The sequence below is a fragment of the Nyctereutes procyonoides genome, unplaced genomic scaffold, assembly GCF_905146905.1.
Source record: "Nyctereutes procyonoides isolate TBG_1078 unplaced genomic scaffold, NYPRO_anot_genome, whole genome shotgun sequence".
Taxonomy (NCBI): Eukaryota; Metazoa; Chordata; class Mammalia; order Carnivora; family Canidae; genus Nyctereutes; species Nyctereutes procyonoides.
This window is the reverse complement of record NW_026575125.1, coordinates 82,101,121-82,121,105: the sequence shown is the minus strand read 5'-3', so window position 1 is coordinate 82,121,105 and position 19,985 is coordinate 82,101,121.

The window sequence follows — 19,985 nt, the reverse complement described above, 5'->3', positions numbered from 1 at the left end:
TAGAAGCTGGGATCATTGATTTATGAATTTTCTTCTTGTATAAATTAGGCATTTAGTACTCTGAATTTTCTCATAAGTACTGCTCTAGGGGCACCTCACAGATTCCAATGTGTTATGTTTTCATAAAATTCTTTTAATTTCTTTTTTGACCTGTGGACTATTTTGAGGTGTGTTATTTAGTTACAAATATTTGGAGATCTACCAGAGGTTTTTCTGTTTTGGGTTTCTAATTTAATTTTATTGTGACCAGAGAACATACTTTGTATGACTTGAATCTTTTTAAATTTCCTGGCACGTGTTTTATGGCCAAGAGAAGCTTTCTTTTGGCTAGAGTTACCATCATATATCTTCATCTATTCTTTTATTTTAATCCTTTTGTGCCTTTATATATAAAGTCTTTTATATAGGCAGCACATATTTGGGGTTTGCTTTTTTATACAATCTGAAGATCTCTGCCTTTTGATTAGAGTACTTAGGTCATTTATACTTAATGTGATTAATGATATGAATAAGTTTAACTCTATCCTCTTGCTATTCGTTTTCTATTTGTCTAGTCTGCTCTTTTTTCTCTCTTTTCTTTCCTTATTTTAGATTAATTGTGTATTTTTCTGATTCTAATTTATCTTCTTTATTGGCTAATTAGCTATACTTTTTTTGTTTTGTTAATTTATTGCTTGTTTTAAGGTTCATGATATACATCTTTAAGTCATTGCAATCTATTTTCAGGTGATAGTATACACTTTGCATATAGTATAAGAACTTTATAATAGTAAACTACCAATTCTCCCATCTGTGTCTTTCTGTTATTATTGTCATGAACTTTTCTTATACATATGTTATAAACCCATAATGTTTTATCATAATATATTGCTATTATTGCATGAATAGTCAATTATTTTTTAAACAATTTAAGTAGTTTTCAAAAATTTATATATTTACACATACGGCAACCATTCTTGGTTGCTCTTCAGTCTTTTGTGTGGAATCATATCACTATCTGCTGTCATTTTTCTTTTGCCTGAAAGAATTAAGAATGACGTTAGCTGTGGGTTTTTCCTAGATGGTATTTATCACGTTGAGGTATATTCTCTCTAAATCTACTTTGATGAGGATTTTTAAAATCATGAATGGATGTTGTACTTCATCAGATGCTTTTTCTGTGTCTATTGAAATGATAATACAGTTCTTATCATTTCTCTTATTGATGTGATGCATCACATTGATTTGTGAATATTGAACCATGCTTGTAACCCAGGAATAAACCCTACTTAATCATGGTGAATAAGTTTTTTCAATGTGTTGTTGAATTCAGTTTGCTAGCATTTTGTTGAGGATTTTTGCATCTATGTTCATCAGGGATACTGGCCTGTAGTTCTCTTTATTAGCGTTGTCCTTATCTGGTTTTGGTATCAGAGTATGGCAGCCTCATAGAATGAATTTAGAAGTTTTCCTTCCTATTCTGTTTTTTGAAATAATTTAAGAATAATAGATATTTACTTTAAAGAAAGAATATAGGTATTAATTCTTCTTTAAATGTTTGATAGAATTGGTCTGTGAAGCTGGCTGTTCCTGAACTTTTGTTTGTTTGGAGTTTTTTGCTAACTCATTCATTTTTTTGCTGTTTATTGATCTGTTCAAATTTTTATTTCTTTCTGTTTCAGTTTGGTAGTTTATACATTTATAGGAATTTATCCATTTCTTCTAGGTTGTCCAATTTGTTGGCCTATAGTTTATCATAATGTTCTTTTATAATGGTTTGTATTTCTGTGGTGTTGGTTATTTCTCCTCTCATTTATGATTTTATTTATTTGAGTCCTTTCTCTTCTTTTCTTTTTTTTAAAGATTTGTTTATTTATTTATTTATTTATTTATTTATTTATTTATTTATTTATGAATGATAGACATAGAGAGAGAGAGAGGCAGAGAAACAGGAGGAGGGAGAAGCAGGCTCCATGCCAGGAGCTCGATGTGGGACTCGATCCCGGGACTCCAGGATCGCGCCCTGGGCCAAAGGCAGGCGCTAAACTGCTGAGCCACCCAGGGATCCCCTTTCTCATCTTTTCTTGATAAGTCTTGCTAGGAGTTTATCAATTTTACTGCATTTTTTTTTTTCCCGGAGAACCAGCTTCTGGTTTCATTCATCTGTTTTACTGTTTTTTAAGTTTCTATATCATTTATTTCTGCTCTAACCTTTATTATTTCCTTCCTTCTGCTGGTTTTAGGTATATTGTTCTTTTTCTAGCTCCCTTAGGTATAAGGTTAGGTTGTTTATTTGAGAGTTTTCCTGTTTCTTGAGGTAGGCCTATGTTGCTATATACTTCCCTTTTAGAACTGCTTTTGCTGCATCCCAAAGGTTTTGGATCATTGTGTTTTTGTTTTCATTTGTGTCCATGGAATTTTTTATTATTTTTTTCCTGATTGACCCATTTATTATTTAGTAGCATGTTACTTAACCTTCATGTGTTTGTGGTCTTTCCAGATTTTTTGTGTGGTTGACTTCTGCTTTCATAGGGTTGTGGTCAGAAAAGATGCATGGTATTACTTTGGTCTTCTTAAATTTGTTCAGGCTACTTTTGTGGGCTAAAATGCAATCTATTCTGGAGAATGCTCTTGTGCACTTGAAAATAATGGGTACTGTACTGTTTTAGAATGGAATGTTCTGAATATATCTGTTAAATCCATCTGTTCCAGTGTGTCATTCAAAGCCATTGTTTCCTTATTGATTTTCTGTTTAGATAATCCGTCTATTAATGTAAGTGGGATATTAAAGTCCCCCATTATTATTATTATTATATTATCAATCAATTCCTTTATGTTTGTTATTACTGTTTTATGTTTTTGAGTGCTCCCATATTGGGTGATTAAATATTTATAATTGTTATATCTTCCCATTAGATTGTTTATTTTATTATTATATAGAGTTCTTCTTTGTCTCTTGTTACACTTTTTTTAAAAAAGATATTATTGATTTATTCATGAGACACACACACACACACAGAGAGAGAGAGAGAGAGAGAGAGGCAGAGACACAGGCAGAGGGAGAAGCAGGCTCCATGCAGGTAGCCTGATGTGGGACTCAATCCCGGGACCCCAGGATCACACCCTGGGCTGAAGGCAGATGCTAAACCGCTGAGCCACTCAGGGATCCCTCTTGTTACAATCTTTGTTTAAAAGTCCATTTTGTCTGATAAAAGTATTTCTACTCTGGTTTTCTTTTGACATCCATTTGCAAGATAGATATTTCTCCATCCTCTCATGTTAAATCTGCAGGCATCTTTAGGTCTGAGTCTCCTGTAGGCAGTATATACAAGAGGGTTTTTTTTTAAATTTTTATTTATTTATGATAGTCACAGAGAGAGAGAGAGGCGCAGAGACATAGGCAGAGGGAGAAGCAGGCTTCATGCACGGGGAGCCCGATGTGGGACTCGATCCTGGGTCTCCAGGATCGCGCCCTGGGCCAAAGGCAGGCGCCAAACCGCTGCGCCACCCAGGGATCCCTGTTTTTTTTTTAATTCATTCTTTTATCCTACATCTTCTTATTGGAGCATTTAGTCCATTTACATTCAAAGTAATTATTGATGGATATGTATTTATTGTCATTTTATTATTTGTTTTGTGGTTATTTCTGAAGATTTTCTCTGATTCTTTCTTGTCTTTCATGGCTTGTTGGATTTCTTTAGTGACATATTTGGATTTATTTCTCTTTATTCTTTGCATGTTTATTAGTTGTTTTTGATCTATGGTTAACTTTAGCTTTGTACACAACTTATTCTGCATATGTCAGTCTATATTAAGTTCATAGTCATTTGGGTTTGAACCCATTCTTTTATTTTCAATTCCCTATTTTGGGTATATGTTTTCATACTTTACATCTTTTTATTTTGTGAGTTCTTTTACTGATTTCTTTAGAGAGATATTAATTTTTTCTTCTTTTGTGTTTCCTACTTTCATACTGTCATTTTTGGTCTCTCCATTCCACTCAGAGTCCACATTAATATTTCTTGCAGAGATGGTTTAGTGGTCATGAACTCTTTTAGTTTTTGTTTGTCTGGAAAAGTCTTTATCTCTCCTTCTATTCTGAATGAGAGCCTTGCTAGATAGAGTATTCTTGGCTGCAGATTTTTCCCATTCATCATTTTGAATATATAACTCCATACCTTTCTGGCTTGAAAAGTTTCTGTTGAGAAATCTCCTGCTAGCCTTGTGGGGTTTCCCTTTGTAAGTTACTGTCTTCTTTTGTCTTGCTGCTAAAATGTTCTTCTTTATCACTATATTTCGCCAATTTAATTACAATATGTGTTTTTGTGGATCTGCTTTTGTTGATTTTGATAGTTCTCTGTGCCTTCTGATCTGGATATCTGTTTCCTTCCCCAAATTAGGAAAGTTTCCAGCTATTATTTCTTCCAATAAATTTTCTGCTCATTTTCCCTCTCTTCTTCTTCTGTGACTCTTATAACATGAATGTTATTATGTTTGATGGAGTCACTGAGTTCTCTAAGTCTATTCTTGATTTGCATAATTCTTTTTTTCTTTTATTCAGCTTTATTACTTTCCATTACTGTCTTCTAGGTCACTAATTTCTTCATCTGCTTCTTACATCCTGCTGCTCATTCCACCCAGTGTGTATGCCATTTTCTTTATTGAGCCCTTTATCTCTGCTATGTTATTCCTTATCTCTGTGTTAAGGGTATTATTCATGTCTTCCACTCCTTTTTCAAGTTCATTGAGTATCCTTATCATCATTACTTTAAATTCTTTATGAGGCATATTACTCTGTTTTGCTTAGTTCTCTGGCCATGATCTTGTCCTGTTTTTTTCATTTGGGAGAAATATTTCTGTCTTCTCATTTTGTCTAAGACTCTGTGACTGTTTTTCTGTGTTAGAAAAGTCAGCTATGTCTCCCCTTCCTAAGGGTAATGGTCTTATGAAGAAGAGGTCCTGTAGTGCCCTGCTGTGTAGTGCCCCCTGTTTCCCAGGGCCTGGTGCTTCAGGAAGTTTCTCCAACATGTGGTGCATGTGCTCTGCTGTTGTGTCCTGGCTGTTTTGTCGTTCAGGCCAGTTGTCTTCAGAGGTACTCTTTGCCTGTTGTGGGCCGTATTTTGTCCCTGACCTAAATGTAGCACATTTTAACTAGGTATGCTGTGATCTCCTTGTGAAATGAGATCTGTTGCCACAGCCACCTGAACCAAAGCCTCACAAAATTCCTGGGCCAGGAGATGTAGTGCTGGCAGAGCTTTGGGCCAGTCTTCTGGAGGAGGGTCCCTGCCATGCTGGGAATGAGGCAAGCAAGACTGGGAGGTGCAGTTCCACTGGATCCTTGTTGGGGGACAGGGCTTGGTTTAAGCAGGTTAGGTAATGTGTGCCTGTGCTGTGCTGGTTGCTGTAGGTAGCCCTGTGCTTATGATGAGGGGCGGGGGAAGGAGATGGTACCTGCCAGTTACTTGTTCATAGGGGTCTCTCTGTGAATGCTGCCTCTCTAGGACATGCTCCAAGAGAACAAACTAACCTCACTGGGTGCCTAAGGTGCTCTTCAGATCACTGTTTCCATGTTGTATGTCTACAGATTGTTTGCTTGCCTTCTTTCCAAGAGCAGCCCCAATGCCTCTAGGAAGTCCCCAAGCCAAGCCTACTGACCTTTAGAACTCCAGGTTTTAAGTTTTGCTGGTTGCAAAAACTCATAAAATGTGGCCCCTCTCACTTTCCAAGCCAATTGCTATGGGGACTCATTTTCCCCATGTGCTCCTTTCTGTGTTAGTCTGTCTCTCACCCTTCTCTGAGATCATGGCTCCCTTCCCACTGCAGTGGCCATGATCTGTTTCTCTCCCAAACTGCATCTCCTTACTCCCTACCTTCTTCAGTGTGGCCTCTTCTCTACCTTTAGATATGGAGTTTGTTCTGCCAGTCTTCAGGTCATTTTCTGATGTATTTAGGATGATTTGACAGAGTTATCTAGTTGTATTCATGGGACAAGGTAAGCCTAGGGTCCTCCTACTCTATCTCCATCTTCCTGTCTCTTCCGAAACATGTAGATACTCTGCATCTGTTAAGTTTTAGCATCATAATATGTTAATTTTGTCTAGAATGAAAGAGAGGGTACATTAAATAGTCTTATACACAAGTGAATTTTGATTCTTAAGTATTTAAAATAGCTTGCATAGAAGGTCCAATTCTAGGAAGGTCTCAGTGGACTGCTAAATGAAGACAATGTACTCAAGTTGCTCAGCCTCTTGGGCATTCAGAGACTTTTACATGGTGGCATTTTGTTGCCCATCAGTAACTTTTCGCTGAGCCATAATACCTACTAAAAGAGTGAGCAGGAGATGGGTTACTATTAGCCTATGAGATTGGTTGGGCCTAATCCTTTACCATTCCTGCACCTTGCTTTGTTTTTGTTGAGTTGTGAGCAGTGGCACCTCCCTTCATGTCTGGGTAAATTTTTGAATGAAGACTTGATCCTGCTAATCACATAATCCAAGTCAATCTTGAGTTGCCATTAATATCCCTTTGCCATTTTATATAAATTTGAGTTACATAAATTTGAAAATCTTAATAATTCAGATCATAATAAATACTAACTTTATATAACTAAAAAAAAAAAAGCTTCTTGCAAAAAGAAAAAAAAAAGCTTCTTGCATGCCCATACTGCTGCAGTTTCCTGTCTTAGGGCTTGGGAATAGGTCTAGGCTTTACTGCCAGCTCCTGGTCTCTCTTCTCCTTGGCTGTTTCCAGACTCCATTATTATTGAGTGGAGCCAGTTACTCTTGGATCTTGAGAGCTAAGACTGCATATATCTCTGCAATTCTGCATTTAGTGACGTGACATTGGTGTCTTTAAATTATCCATAACAGGAGTATTTTTAGCATGAAAATTGACAAACACTACAAATCACAGCCCCACCTCCCCCAGCCAGCTACACATTGACCAACAAACCACTGCTTGTACCTTACCTCCCCATCTTAGACAAATCTTATTGGGTCTTATGGCCTGGGAAAGATACTTCTCTTTTCTGAACCAATAATTTTTGAGGTAGTTTCTTCAAGGAACTTCTTTTTGATTTGAAATGACCATATCAAGGGACAAAAGGCATCCCATCTCTGACCTGTCTAGGTATAAGGAACATCCATCCCTCTGTTCAGAACTACAATAATCCCTCTGGCTCAACTTGTTGGAAGCAGTGTATCAAACAAACCTTCGAGTCCATCAGGCTTCTTGGGGTTTCTACTTGCATTTGCCAGAGGAGGACTGTGACAGTGGTGTTATATAGACACCCTGCCAAGTGACGCCCAGCATCAGAACTATGGAGTTTCAGCATCCAACCCTGAGTCTTTGCTGCCAAAACTCCCACTCCTGTACAAAATCACTGGTGATTGCTAGTGGTAGTCCTGTGTTGCATGGAAGACATTCTGCTCTAGGTTTGCAGGGAATGTGGGACATACTACATAACTGGCCTCTTGACTAGCAGAACAAAAATGATAACACATGCTCACATAGTACTTAATATGTACTAATCACTATTCTAAGTGTTTAACATACATTAACTAATTTAATTCTCACATCATCCCTAAAATGGGTACTACTATATCATCATTTTATAGATGAAGAAGACACTAAGACATACAAAGGTTAAATAATTTGCCTAAGGTCACATAGTCACCAATTAGTAGAATCAAGATGTAGGCCCGGACTGTCAATTTCTAGATCTTATGCTCTTAAGTACTACATTAAGCACTATGTAACAACTACATTGTTGCCTACTAACACAAAAATGTTAGCAAGTCTCCTGCTATAGCACAACAGTTGACCCCTCAACAGAGCCAACATGTGCTTGGCTCCAATCAGGAGGATCTTTTCTGAGCAATGGTTTTGGTTCTGGTAGTGAATTTCAGTTCCTGGCTTGGGGCTGGAATGAAATGATTTTTCCTCATGAGCTTAGTTCTGAGATGATCTTAAGGTTACACATCTCAAGCCTCACCCCCTGAATTTCAAAGCTGGCATATCCAAGGATAGAACCCATCAAGAGTTGGCCTGCATTTTCCAATACAGCTGTCAACATTCCCCATCCAACACACACTGAAATCAGCTGCTCGCATATATCACTCATTGGCAACTGTGAAGAGTATGTGTCCAAGGGCTGGGAAAGCAGGTGTGCCTATTTTCCAGAGGGCCTGGTCCAGTCGTGTACTAGACCTGGCTTGTACTTGCTTATGCGAGCCACTGTTGGATTTTTAGGAATGTTGCAACTGTGAACATAGTATTACAAATTAAATCATACAAACTTTCAACTAAAATATATAAAAACAAAGGTAATAAGTACTCAAAACTTACCACTCCCTAATTATTTCATTACATTTTCGCCATCTATGCTCCAAAGTTTGTTATGGCTATTATATCCATACAGTGGAAATAGTATATAATACTGTGCTATAGCATACCTCTTCCCAACTCCACATGCAGTGATGTCATGTTGGTAGCTTGAAGCATGATGGCTCAAGATTGGCAATAGTGGGAATATTTATAAAAATCAACAAATACAATAAATTGGGGCTCTTCCTTATGGAGAGCTAGTAATTTTTAAAAATATATTTTATTTATTTATTCATGAGAGACACACACAGAGAGAGAGAGAAAGGCAGAGACATAGGCCAAGGGAGAAGCAGGCTCCCCACGAGGATGCCGATGTGTGATTCAATCCCAGGATACCAGGATCCCAGGATCATGACCTGAGCCTGAAGGCAGATGCTCACCCACTGAGCCACTCAGGCATCCCCTGGAGAGCTAATTATTAGACATTTACTAGGACACCACTAGTCCCTGTTTTCCGATCCACAGTGGAATTGCCCCCTTCCACCAGAGACATGTTCAGTTGAACAGTATAAAGCATATAAGGCCCATGTGCTATAAAATATGAACTCAAAGTAACATGTGGGCTCAAACCTCCAGATCAAGACCTTGAGGCCCCAACCTCCCCAACAGGAAGCTTCACTGATCTGAGATGACATCACAACGTCAGTTCACGAATATCTACCTGCTTTCTCCCATATGCCAGCCTCTGTTTTCAGGGCTAGTGATATAACTGAACAAAAAATTCTTCTCTGAACTAAATTCTTCACCTTATTAGGGTTTCATTCTGGGCTGTGATGGAAAAAGATAGAAAATAAGCAAGTAAGAAAATAAATAAAATAATTTCATAGTCATGTGATGGACATAGGTTTGAGGGGTTGTGAGGCAGTTACTTTAGAGAGGGTGGTCAAGAAAGGCCTCTCTAAGGTAGTGACATTTAAGCTGAAATCTGAATGATAAGAAGGAGGCATCCATATAAAAATCCAGGGGAAAGTGTTTCAAGCAGAATAAACAGCAAGTGCAAAGGCCCTGAGACAGGAAAAAGCTATGTTTCCTTCCATCCTAGTGCTTAAGAGTACAAGTTCTGGACTCAGTCTGCTTGGGATTGTTACTGCCCCAGCCATCTGCTCTGTGACCCTTGGCAAATCATTAATTTCTCTGTACTTAAGTTTTCTTATCTTTAAAATAGGTATAATAATAGAACAGGCATCATAAATAGCTGTGAGGCTTAAATGAAATACTGCATATAAACTGTTTAGTATACTCCCTGCCATATAGTAAGTAGTCAATAAATGCCACCTATGATTACTATTTTTTCAAACTTTTAATATTTATTAATAATTTGATTTTTTGAGCCACTCTATTGAGGTATGATCAACATAAAAAATCAGTGCATATTTAATGTATATAATTTGATGAGTTTGGAAATATGTATACTCTGTGAAACCATCATAACAAGGCCATAACCTTATTCATCACCTTCAAAGGTTTTCTTATGCCCTTTTTATTTTTTTATATATTTAAAAAATTGTTGGGGGCACTTGAGTGGCTCAATCTACTAAGCGACTGCCTTCAGCTCAGGTGATGATCTTGGGGTCCTGAGATTGAGCCCCACATCGGGCACTTTGTTCAGCAAGGAACCTGCTTCTCCCTCTCCCTCTGCCTGCCGTTCTGCCTGCTTGTGTTCTCTTTCTCTCCCTCTCTTTCTCTCTATTTCTCTCTCTCTCATTCTCTGTCAAATAAATAAATAAATCTTTTTAAAAATTAAATATTGTTTCTTTTGTGACAAGGGCACTTAACATATAACCTACACTGTCAGCAAATTTTTAAGTATACAATAGTGTTCTTAACTCTAGGTCTTATGGTATACAGTAGATCTCCAGAACTTATTCACCTTGCATTATTGAAACAGTGGACCTTTGACCTATACCTTTCCATTTCTCCTTCCCCCAGCCTCTGGTACAACTATTCTACTCTCTGGTTCTTTAAGTTTCACTATATTAGATTCCTCATAAAAGTGGCATCATGCAGTATTTGTCTTTCTGTGTCTGATTTATTTAACTTCATTCACATCATGTCCTACAGGTCCATCCATGCTGTCACAAATGGCAGGATGTCCTTTTTCAAGTTAAATACTATTCCACTGTATGTATGTACTCCATTTTCTTTATCCATTCATTTGTTGACTTTAAGTTGTTTCCGTATCTTGGCTGTTGTGAATAATGCTACAATGAACACAGGAGTGTGGGTATCTCTTCAAGATCCTAACTTCAATTCCTTTGGATGTATATCCAAAAGTGGAATTGCTGGATCATATAGTTCTTCTATTTTTAATATTTTGATCAACTTCCATACTGTTTTTCATAGCAGCTGCACCAATTTACATTCCCACCTAATTACTCTTATCATTAACACTACTGGTGGGCACTGCCTGTGGTGGGGATCAGTAACTCTGGAGACATTCCATGAAACAGTGAATGGGAGAAAGTTCCCAGAGTTTGGTGCAATCTATTACACAGTGTCCACCCTTCCCCTGGGCCCTCAGCTTTTATTGGCTACAAGTCCTCAAAGTACTATCTGCTTCAAAACTCAGGCTTTCCAATTTATAATGGAACGACACATTTACCCAGTGCTTCATGTGTCCCTGCAACCCTGGACCACACAGAACACTGTCCACCCCTGGGGTTTCGGGGCAGCAGTTAGAGAAACTCCCTTCATACTAACTGTATAGGAACATAGCTGTTCCTTTCAGCCTGGACTCCAGGACTCAGGTTACTGCTCCGCTCATATATCTTGCCTTAGAGTCCAGGGATAAGACACCAACTTGCTGTAGGGATTCATTTGCTTCCCTTGACAAGACCCTACGTTTCTTTCTAATTTTGAAAAATGGAGAGTTCTACCCCTACTTGAATGGCAATGATTACCACATACACATGCTGACTTACAGTCTCTGGGACCAGTTCTGTGAGGCATCACTATGAAATTGGGGGCCTGTAATTGTGTTCATTTCCTGGAAGGTGACAAGTAGAAGTTGCAACTCAGCCAAGACAAATTTATTGTAATATGATTTGGCCTAAGCAATGTCTTAAATATCTTTAGCACCTAGAATTATGGAAGAGAGCATAGCATTTGAAAGTGGTTTAACACAGATGCTCAGAGTGTGGGCTCTATGGTCAGGCTACCTTGATTCAAATTCCAGCTCTTCCAATTACTATATGACCTTTGGATAAGTTACCTAAGTTTTCTGTGTTTTAGTTTTATAATCTCTAAAATAAGGATAAGAACAGGACCAGGGACATAATAAGTGCTCAGTAAATGTTGGCCATTATTTTAATGATCAATGTCTTATATGACCTCTTACACAGTCTGTTCTCTATCTGGATGGCATTCTATTTTATTTTCTGATTGGCTTTCAACAATAGAGCAAAACGAAACAAAGAGAAAAGAGTCTGGCCAGTCCAGAACTGCAGTGGCATCACCCTTGAACCCGCACTGCAAAGTGCAGATTTCAAAGGCGAGAGGTAGAATTCTTTTCCCCCCAGCTTTTTAAGATATAATTCACAAATTAAAATTGCATATATTTAGGATGTACAATGTGATGGATATATATATACATATATTATGAAATGATTACCATAACCAAGTAAAATTCACACATCCATTACCTCACGTAATTATCTTTTTATTTATTTTTTGGTGTAGTGAGAACACTTAAGATCTACTCTCTTAGTAAGTTTCAAGTGTGCAGTACAGAATTATTAACTACAGTCACCAGTCACATCACATTCCCAGAACATATTCATCTTGTAATTGGAGGCTTGAATCCTTTGACTAACAACTCCTATTTTCCCCACCCCCAGCCCCCATTAACCACCATTCCATCCTCTGCTTCTATGAGTTCTACTTTTTTAAAACCCAGAGGTGAGGGGATCCCTGGGTGGCTCAGTGGTTTAGCGCCTGCCTTCGGCCCAGGGTGCGATCCTGGAGTCCCGGGATCGAGTCCCACATCGGGCTCCCTGCATGGAGCCTGCTTCTCCCTCTGCCTGTGTCTCCGCCTCTCTCTCTCTCTGTACTCTCATGAATAAATAAATAAAATCTTAAAAAAAACCCAGAAGTGAATTTCTTGAATAAGCCTCTGTCTGGCCTAGATGCCAACCATCCAGGTATAGCATCCCCTTAGGTCAGTCAAGGATGTTTATAAATGCCTGAAGTTTACCAGATTCTTCTGAGCATTTATGTACCATTTCTCCACCCTAACACCACAATTGTGGACTTTTATCAAGGGGAGTGAGTTCCTCTAATCTTCAATCATAGCCATAGCCATGAGCATGGTTCACCTCTGCTCAGGTTCTGGTCTATCCACAATTGTGGACTTTTATCAAGGGGAGTGAGTTCCTCTAATCTTCAATCATAGCCATAGCCATGAGCATGGTTCACCTCTGCTCAGGTTCTGGTCTATCCAACTAGACTATACCCTAGTGAAGCTGATTCCTCCAGTCCCAATAGGGGACCATTCTGTCACAGAAATATCCCAGTGCCAGTGCCCATTGTCCCTGTCTGATTCTCCAGGAAGCTCATTGTGGACATCATCAATGTCTTTGCAAAAGAAAGCTACTAACCATCAAAACTCTTTAAGAAGTATGTTGTCACTTCCTCAAGAGTCCCAATGTTTGGTGACAGAATACTCAGACCGTGGAAGTCTAGAACAGCTTACACACAGTGGCTGCTTGCTGCTGGTTTACCATCTGGACACATGAGGTATGATCTTAGGATACCAGCAAAGCAGAGGTTCCAATAAACTAAGGAATATATTTCAAAAATTTTTGATATTTTTTTAAAAAGCACCAAAATAACATCTGAAGAAAAATAGCTTTGCATTTCTCTAACGCCTATTTACAGTTTAGTATTGTTTGTATTTTCAAGTATAGACGCAAAATATATACATTTCTGTGCTCAGGGCTTCTAAAAGTTTACAGTCTAGCCGCCATGTGTCACATTACTCAAGTGGTTAGCACCTGGCATCTGCTATATCCTAAGCAGCCAGAATTTCTAAGGGGATCCTAGAATCTGGAGTATTATGAGATGGGAAGGCAATTTCACCCAAAGAAATTTAAGTAATAGGGAATTTTGTTGTTATCAAGACCTGGCCACAATGAGCAGAAGTGGTTCAGCACAGGTCACAAAATTTGACTATGTAGAGTGGTACATCACTGAGTTTCAGGGTCACTCATATTTGGTCTTTGGTGGTGCCCACTTCCTGACACTATTCCAGCTGTCCAGCTGTTTGTGGCTCAACTTAATCCTTACATATAGGGCTTATGGGAATCCTGGCAACTAATATGACCCTCTCCAGAACACTGTGAACTCTGACACCTGTATCCGGGTCAAAGATAAGTCCAGGCAACTTTTAGACCAGTTTCTTTCACTCCTGACACCAATATGCTCCTGGGACACCATCACATTCAAATTCATTCCCATTCTGGTCCTTTCTCATAACTACAAAGCCATCCTTGTGATGGCAATGGGTGTCCTAACAAAAAATTTCATGTTTGTGTCCTGACTCCATCCATAGCATCCATTAATTTATTTGTTCAATAAATACCTATTAACTGCCTAGCATTCTGAGTATTGTGGAAACAGTACTGAAAAGGAGCAACAACGTCCTTGACCACATAGATGTAATACTCTGGGAAAGAGGAGACAATAAACAAGTAAACAGATAGCTAAGCCAATCAATCCATTCTGCAGATGTTGACAAATTCTACCACGAAAATTAATGGAATAATGTGAAAAAAGTCATTGGTAATGTGAAAAAAGTCTAGATAGTCTTATCTAGAGTCATGTGATCAGCAAAGGCTTCTTTGAGGAGGTAAAACTGGAAGGACGTAAAGGATCAAGCCATTCAAGAAACATGAAGATAGAAGGAAGAGCAAATGCAAAGACCCATTGGTAAGAAAGGTCCTCAGTTTCAGGAACAGGAAGAAAAACCTGAAGCATGGTGGGTTAGTGGGAGATTGGTTTGAAATGAAGATGTAAAGGTAGGCAGAGTCCACCACCACCTTATTTATCTTACAAGATCCCCTGCTTCTGTGGACTTCCCAGCCATCTGGCCCAGCTTCATCCATCTGTATACTATCCACCTACAGACTGAGTCAAAGAGTTTAATCAGTCCAATGCTAGAAGAATTTCCCTGCTGCTATACCGCCTACCAGCCACATGACTGATCCACCTACTCCACCATAGCAGAAATTGCCTGCAACATCTCACTGTACTCTTGCTTTGCAAACACCTCCTTCCATAGCAACTGTAGTCTTTGCTTCACTATTTTTTTCTCTTCTAGTATCAGGGACGTCCTTGTTGCCAGTTTGTACCCTGGGGGAGCTACAGGATGTCCAGAAAAACAGCCAGGGCACCTTTGGGCGAGCTGAAGTCTAATACAAAAGATAAACTCACTGGTACTGGGCACAGGGTGGAGGAAGATTAATGGGAAACTCGATATGAAAGACAATGTCTGGGTTGCTGCTCAGTACATATGCATCACAGAACTTCAGGGATCACTGCCTGGCAACTTTTAAGATCTCTTTAACCCGGGAACCCTGGGTGGCGCAGCAGTTTAGCGCCTGCCTTTGGCCCAGGGCGCGATCCTGGGGACCCGGGATCGAGTCCCACGTCGGGCTCCCGGTGCATGGAGCCTGCTTCTCCCTCTGCCTGTGCCTCTGCCTTGCCTCTCTCTATCTCTGTGACTATCATAAATAAATAAAAAGTAACAAAATTAAAAAAAAAGATCTCCTTAACCCTGGAGCTCTCTGACACCAGCATCTCTCTGACTCCATGCCCTTTGGTGAGCATCAACCCTCATGTCCGCTGCTACACCTGACCCACTAAGATCTCATCTTCCATTCAGCACTTCACTGGCCCTCTCAGATGACCTAAGCTGAAAAATAATATGTCATGGAAAAGGTATAAGGCTCATGTTGACAGTAAAGCTAGATCTATACCTGCCCTGATGGAAGGGTAACAGCCAAAGGACTGGTCTTGAGAATTTACCTTTCACCTTTGATAAACAACAGGTCAGGATCCATAAGGCAAGTGTAGGAAAATCCCAGAATACACCACTTGTCACAAGGAGTTTGGAAGAGAATAGTGTTTGCTCTGTTGTCATCTGTTTTAATGCTTCCAGAAGAACCATTACAGTGGTCATGGGACCTTAATCCATTAAAGTTACCTGCGTTCTGACACAGTCATTACTCCAGGTCTCTCGCTCCTCTCCACACACTACCGTCTCCCCTGAGCTGTACAACATCTCTTGATAATTTCCTTCCATTTCAATCTCCCTTAAATTCATACCTTGACTCCTTGGCTTGGTTTAGACCCATGTCAATTAGAAACTTGATTTTGGACTGTATTCATAGCTCTAACCTGGAATTTCCTTAGGACACTGTTTTAGGTAACTTCCCCTGGACTCCATTCAACGCAATAATCCCAATGGGGAAAAACAAAAGTTGAAGAAGAGGAAGAGTTAACATTTAATTGGGTTATTACTAAGCATCAGGCATTGTGCTAAACATATGTTCATTATCTCACTTAGTGCTTGAAAAACTCTATGAAATACTATCATTATCTTCATTTTATAGACAAGTAATGTAAGGCTTGCTAAAGTTAAGTGTCTTGTCAATATCATACTGATGGAGACACACAGAGCTAGGTTTCCAACCCAAATGCGTTTGACTCCAGAAGCCCTGCTTTTAGCTCTTCTGTCCCTGCCACATGCCAAGTGAGGCTTGCAGCAGAGGAGGTGAGTCAGACATACCCCAGCCACCCTTTATGCTGCTTCTCCTCTAATTGTGGCCAGCATAATTATACCAAGGTCATAGGTGCTGCATATATGGCTGCTACTGAGTAAGTGAAAGAAAATTCTTCCAGGCTTGCCTTCTGAAAACTTATCTCTGCCCCTCTTCTGGCTACCTATGTGTCTTGGGTTCCAGTTTTCATCCAGATCAATTTCTGTTTAGTTACCTTGTAGCACTAGATATTACCACTTCCAGTTACTGGTTGTAGACCAAACCTCTTAAAAATAGGGGACAAGCATTACTGCCCCAGCATCTAGCCTAGGCATAGAAGATGACTCTCACCCACATGCTCAGGGGTACCATAATTTGCACTGCAAAATCCATTGGAACCAAGGAACTCATGTGCCTTCTGCCGACACTCACTGAGGCTGAGAGTCTGTGCTTGTGGTGCAGTTTGTTTGTCCATGTCTTCTGAATTATCTAGAGCATGGCTGCTATTTCTACTATCTATAAATTAATGACCTATTCCTCCAGCTGCCTTATAAGGTAATAGCAGTGACAAATAACACCTGATGGCCATATCAAGACGAATCCAGAGGAGCACATCAAAAACATTTTTCATGTCTAATTTTTATCAAATATGGGTAAACTTTTGATGAAACACACACAAATTGGATTACCCACCACTCTGCTTAAATCTTTTAGTAGTAGCTCACCCTTGCTTATGAAATGTGAAAATAAGTTAATACATCTTCCAAGGCCTTTGATGATAGTAACTTTCAAATGTTTTTCAGAATCAACAGTGAAAGCTATATTTTATCCAGTCTCTACTTTTCCCCTTGGTCCTTCAGGTTTTTAGTACTGGAAGCCTACAACTTTTAGCCACCTCATGGAAACATGTTCTCACTTTATATTGTTTACCTTTCTCCTAGGCTCTATCCCATCTCTCTATCTAGGTGCAGAACCCAGGAAGCATTTTTACAAAGAAAGCTGACCTGTCTCTGGAGCCCAGGTGCATATCAAGTATCCACATCCCTCTCTAAGCTAAAGACCTAGGCCTTCTGCAAATATGTGGGCAGTGGGTACTATATAGCTTGATGGTTAAGCACAGAAGTTTGGAGGTCAATTAGACCAGAGTTTGAATCTTGGCTCTGCTTCTCATTAGCTATGTGACACAATCTGCCTCGATTTCCTTCTGTAAAATGGGGGTGATAATAATTAAGCATGCTCTCATAGTTTTGATACAAGAATTATATAAACTAATTCATATATATCACTCAGGGTCCTACCAGTCATTTGGCTTGATTCCCTGCTATTTATAAGTGAGAGTGAAGGCTCTGCAATCAGACAGAGCTGGATTCAGATTTGAAGTCTTCCACTTGTTACCTGTGCGAGTTTCAGCAAACTACTTAACCTCAGACCCCTTTTCTTTACCTGTGAAATGAATGTAGTAACAGAGTTGGCAGGAGGATTAAATCATTGGCAGGAAAGTGCTTAGCCTAGTTTCTGGCACATAATAAACCCTCAATAAGCACTAGCTATTAGTCTAATAGCAACAATAGCAGTATTATTACTACCATTATTATTGCTGTTGTTGGTAGTAGTATGGTGATGTACTGCGAGAATCATAAAGTACTCTACCTCCACAAATGAAGGCTCAGTGCTTCATAGACTGTTTGAAAATGGTATTAAATATACTCATAATGTTGTGCAACTATCATCACTACCTAATTTCAATACATTTTCATCACTCCAAACAGAACCGCCATAACCATGAAGCAATTGCTCCCGTTCCCTCATCCCTCAACTCCTAGCTAATACTAAAGCTGTTTTCTGATTATATGAATTTCCCTATTTTACATATTTCATTGAAGTGGAATCACACAATATGTGGCCATTTGTAACTCACTTCTTTTACTTATAATGTTTTATAAGTTCAGCATGTAGCATGGATCAGTACTTCATTCCTTTTTAAAGCTGAATAATATTGCATTGTGTGGAAATACCACAATTTGTTTATCTATTCATGCGTTGATGGCCATTTGGGCTGTTTCCATCTTTTGCTCATTTTGAGTAGTATTGCTAGGACCATTTGTGGACAACTATTTGTGGAGTACCTGTTTTTCTCTGGTAGTGGAATTACTGGGTTATATGATCATTTCACATTTAATTTATTGAGGAGACATCCAACTGTTTCCCACGGCAGTTGCACCATTTTACATTCCTACCAGCAATGAATGAGGGTTCCAATTTTTCAACATCCTCACCAATGCTTCTTGTTTTCTGTTCTTTTTTTTTTTTAAATTATAGCCACTTAGTGGGTGTGAAGTAGTATCTTATGGTTGTGATTTGCGTTTCTCTGATAACTAATTCTGTTGAATATCTTTTCATGTGTTTGTTGGCCATTTGCTTAGCATCTTTGGAGAAATGTCAATCCACATCCTTTGCCCATCTTCTATTTTATTTTGTTTTCTAGTTGTAAGAATTTCATTTTTTTAGATTAACATATAATGTGTTATTAGTTTCTGAGGTAGAATTTAGTGATTCATCAGTTGCATACAACAGCCAGTGCTCATTCCTTCATGTGCCCTCCTTAATGCCCATCACTCAATTACCCCATCCCCCGGCCACCTCCCCTGCAACAACCTTCATTTTGTTCTCTATAGTTAAGAATCTCTTCATTTTTTTAAAAAAACTTTAAATTCCATTTGATTAACATACAGTGTAATATGAGTTTCAGGTGCACAAAAGAGTGATTCAATTTTTCCCTGCATCACCCGGTGCTCATCACGACAAGTGCATTTCTTAATCCCCTTCATCTGAATTGGAGGATCAGCTTTTCCATTTCTAAAAAACAAAAAAAGCTATTGGGATTTTGATAAGGATAGTGTTGAATCTGTGTATAACTTTTGGAGAGTATCAACATCTTAACAATATTGTCTTATAATACATGAATACATAATATCTTTCCATTTATTTAGGTCTTCTTTCATTTCTTTCAGCAGTATCTTATATTTTTCAGTGTACAAGTTTTGTTCTTACTTGGTTAAAGTAATTTTAAGTATTTTATCTTTTCTGATGCCATTGTAAATGTAATTGTTTTCTTAATTTCCTTTTCAGATTGCCCATAGCTAGTGTAAAGAAATTCAATGGTCTCTTGAAGAAAAAGAGAGAGGGAAACAAACTATAAGAGATTCATAATGATAAAGAACAAATTGAGGGTTGATGGAAGGGGAGGTGGGTGGGGGATGGTCTAAATAGTGATGGGTATAATGGAGGGCACTTGTTATGATAAACACTGTGTGTTATATGTAAGTGATGAATCATTGAATTCTACTTCAGAAACCAAGATTGCATTGTATGTCAACTAATTAAAATTTAAGTAAAAATTTGAAAAAAAATGAATAAAAACACTTCAAAACTCTGCCTCTTCCAGGACTACCTTGATTCTAATATTGCCTTTAATCTCATCTGTGTTAGGAGAGATGACAATGGAAGATAGCTTATAAAAATCTCCAAACTGGTCTGAGCACACAATCATGCCTTTTGATCTTTGTAACACCCAGTCATTCTCCATCAACAAATAACCAGTATTCTTCACCTCTACCTGAGCAGAATGATATTGTCTAGTTAAAATGACATTCTCAACTCTCCCTCCTTTTGGACAAATCATGACAGGATCTCTGAAGTCTAACTCCTTAGCCAAGATTTATTCAGCCACATTGTCAAGGGTAAAGTGATATGTGTCAGCCTGGCTGGACTTCCATTCACCTAAGACAATCCACTCATCCCATGGGATTTTTTGGATAGTAGAAAAGGTTCAATCCTTATTTGTTCATCATGGCTGCCTAGGTA